Genomic DNA, 4,231 nt, shown 5'->3' on the forward strand with positions numbered 1-4,231 from the left:
CTAAGGGGATGTCCAATTTCTCCCAGATGGGTACTGGGTCCCCACTCTGCACTCCCCCTCATTCACAAGGCTATGATTTTTTTTTTTTTGTCTTTGATGCCTGATACCTGATTCCTTCGATGCCTTGTCATCTGACAGGCTGGTGTGCTTCTTCCATGTAGATTTTGCTATCTCTCAGCTAGAAGGCTGCTTGTTTATCTGCAGGTCTTTAAGACTTCAGGTGCTATATCTTTTGGCAGCTGGGCACCATCAGCTTTCTGCACCACATTTACTTGTGCACCCATTGTCTTCAGCGACTTCATGTGCTATATCTTTTGGTAGCCGGGCACCATCAGCTTTCTTCACCACATTTTTATGGAGCCATGGTGGCATAGTGGTTACAAATTGAGCTGCTAAACACAAAGCCAGCAGTTCAATACCACCAGCTGCTCAGTGGGAGTAAAGAGTTACAGTCTCAGAAGCCCACAGGGCCACTTTTATCCTGCTCTGTAGGGTCAGCACATTTCAGAATTGAATTGATGACAGTGATTTTTTTGTTACACCTTTTGGTGCCCTATCTATTTTACCAGGCATGTTTTCCTTTTCTAGGGACTGGCCTCTCATGGTAATATTTCAAAGTACATGATATGAAGTCTTCCTATTCTTGCTTCCAAGGAGCATTCTATCTATACTCCTCCAAGATAGACATTTTTTTTTCTTTTGGCAGTTCCAGGTACCTTCTTTCTTTTCTTTTCTTTTTTATTCATAACGTGCTACCCTGTCCTGCTCCATACCCATGAGTGGTTGCAGCACAGCACTGTTATTATTATTATTAATCATTTTATTGGAGCTCTTACAGATATTATAACAATCCATTATTCAGTTAGACCAACCATAATTATACAATTGCTGCCACCATCAGTTTCAAGACATTTTCTTTCTTCTTGAACTCCTTGATATCAGCTCCCCATTATCCACTTCCTCCCCTCTCATCCCTCCCCAGGAACACTTATTATTATATTATATGTTATTATTACTTTATTTTTTAGCTATATCTTACACTTCCAATATATCCGTTCACCTACAATTAGGTTATTTGTTCCCCTTGAGTGGGGTTATACAGTCAACATTGCTATCAGCTCCCCCTCCCTCCTTCCCCTTCCCCTCTCTTTCTGTACCATCAGGGAATCATTAGTCCCTTTACTGTTTGTGAAGGGTTATCTGTCTTGGCTTTCATACATCTAATTACCTTAATAAACAAATGAACATACACAGGTATAACAAGATTAATGAGGTAAAACAAAGACCATAACAGTAAGGGGAGGAAATATTAAAGAACTAAAGGATAGTTATGTATCATCAGTGCTATACCACACCCTGGATATATCATCCCTTCAGTGTGGCCCTACTATGAAGTCCAATGATCTTACAGTCCAATGATTTTACAGGTGGATTTTGGGTCTCCACTTTGTCCATGCTCCTTCACATCAATTTGATTGCATGTTTTTGATGTTCTGATATCGACACTTCATAATCACACAGGCTGGTGTGCTTCTTCCAGATGGCTTTGTTGCTACCCTGCTAGATGGCTGCTTGTTTAACTTCAAGCCATTAAGACCCCAGACACTATATCTTTTAATAGCTTGGCATCATCAGCTTTCTTCACCACATTTGCTCATGCACCCATTTTGTCTTTAGCGAGTGTCAGGAAGGTGAATATCATACAGTGCCACATTATTAGAACAAAACGTTCTTGTACTGAGGTAAGATTTAAGTAGAGGCTCAAAGTCCATCTGCTTATTTGTTGTGTGTGTGTGTATGTATACACAAATACACCTATCTTTATATATTTGCATATATGCATATCTATATTTATACTTATATAATTTGTACTTTCTTCTTTCCTCATTTTCTTTTTTCTTTCATCCTGCCACACGATCATGTTTACCCCTCAGTAATTCCTCTCAGATACTTTTCAATCAATCAAACATGACCAGGAATGCTACCCACTCCTCACCATCAATTTTAGAACCCTTACTGTTCCCCTGTGCTTGTGGTTATTGGCTCAATGCTTACCTCCCCTCCCCACTTCCCCTCCCATCCTCCCGGAACCATTGGTTTCATTGCTGTCTCCTTAGGGTTGATTATCCTGCCTATCTTATATAGATAGACACCAAAAGAAAACAAAACAAAAGAACAACTAAAAGACTATTCAAATAGTTCCAATCTAACTGCTATCCTGACCCAGAGTAGATGAATACGGTATCTCTCTGTTAATTAGCGAGCAGGTCCTGTCACTTCCATATCCCGGGACCTGCTTACCTAACAGCGCGTGTACCCTTTTAGTCCTCAGCATTTGTGACCAAGAGGCTTGCCTCCTGCAAGTCTCCATTGTTCTTTCTGTAGTCAGGGATAGAATGGTCCAGTGTCACTCCCTTCCCTCACCCCATTATACCTTTAGACTTTCAGTGTGGCCCCCTTGTGAATAACCAGCAACCAGTTTAGATGAGGTGCCAAACACTGATCCCCACCCCACCCCCACCCCCCGAGTCAGTTTTACTCCCATTGCTGGTCTGTTGCACTCCCCTCTTTATTTGCCCCCATGTGTGCATGTCAGACTGGCTGCTGTCCCTGAACAGTCTCTTTAGTGCTGTCCTCCGTAGTGCTGATCATGTCTCTAGTTGAGTTGTGCCCTGCAGTCCTCTCTGTGAACAATGTGCTCCATGCAGGAACATCACCCTCAAGGATTGGCACACCGGGATGAGGTCTACTTTCTCTCCCTTTCCTGTGGAGACATAAACAATACCCTCTTTGGGGATGGATTAGTGCCTTGGTCCCCCATTGTCATTTGTTTTCTTTCCCCACCTCTCTGTGGGCCATAAAGCATATCAGAGGGGGCAGGAGGCGGGGTAGGGTGGGATGGAAAATGTCTTTCAGCACAGTTGCTATTTGCATATTTCTTCTTCTTCTTCTTATGTTGTATACATCATTGGGTTTGGTCTGGCTCTTGCCAGAGCATCTGGTCCTCAGCCTGGGAACTGTGCAATATGTGCATTTCCTCTGATGCACATTCTGCTGTTTGAACTTACTTCAGTGGACTCATGTTGTACTTGTCATTTTGTGCTTGGCTAACTTTACTCAGCATAATATTTTCCAACTCTTTCCATGAGATGAGGTGCTTCATCTTTTCATCATTATCTTTTAGGGGTGCATAGTACTCCATTGTGTGTATATACCAGAGTTTTTTTTAATCCCTTCATCTAGTGATTATATAGACGGTTTACAATTCTTTGTGATTATGAACTGCATAAGTGATGAACATTGCAGTGTTGTTTTCTGACCGTGGTCTGTTTTTTATTTCTTCCGGGGTTGTGCCCAGTAGTGAAATTGCTGGGTTGTAAGGTAACTCACTTTCTATCTGTTTTATGTATCGCCAAATCACTTTCCACAGTGGCTGTACATATCAAGCAGACCACCAGTAGTGGATGAGAGTTCCTATTTCACCACATATCCTTCAACATTTGTTGCTTTCTGATTTTCGGAATTGGGCTATCTTTGTGGGTAATAGGTGGTATCTCATAGTTTTAATTTGCATTTCCCTTATGACTAATGATCGGGAACATTTTCTCATATGTTTATTGGCCAGTCAAGTTTCAACCCTTGTGAATCTTCTGTTCAGGACGTTTGTTCATCTCCTCAGTGGGCAATTTTTTTTTTCTTATTTGAAGCTTGCAGGATTCTGTGGATTTTAGTAATAAGATCTTTGTCTGATATGTCATTGCTAAATATCTTTCCCCAGTCTGTGGGTTCTCTTATTATTCACTTGAAGAAGTCTTTTGAAGCACCCAAGTGTTTTATCTTTAGTATTTTCCACTTGCCTATTTTTTCCTCCTCTGAGTGTGCATCCTCCTTATTTCTGATAGCCCACATATTCCCTGAGTTGAGGTTCTTAGTTTTGTCCCAATTTTCTCATTGATGGTCCTGATAGTTTGGGGTTTTACCTGGAGGTCTGTGATCTACCTTGGATTTGTTCTTGTATATTGAGTGAGGTAAGGGTCTTGCTTCATTTGTCTGCAGGTAGCTATCCAATTCTTCCAGCACCATTTGTTAAAAAGGGCCACCACTTACCATTTGATATTTTTGCAGACCTTATTAAAGATCAGTTGTCTGTATGCTGCTGGTTTTTATTTCTGGAATTTTAATTGGTCTGTGTATCTATCATTATACCAGTACCATGCTGTTTTGACAACTG

This window comes from Echinops telfairi, unplaced genomic scaffold (genome assembly GCF_000313985.2).
Source record: "Echinops telfairi isolate 266 unplaced genomic scaffold, ASM31398v2 ScPeMD7_35;HRSCAF=133_0, whole genome shotgun sequence".
In the NCBI taxonomy this organism is placed as follows: Eukaryota; Metazoa; Chordata; class Mammalia; order Afrosoricida; family Tenrecidae; genus Echinops; species Echinops telfairi.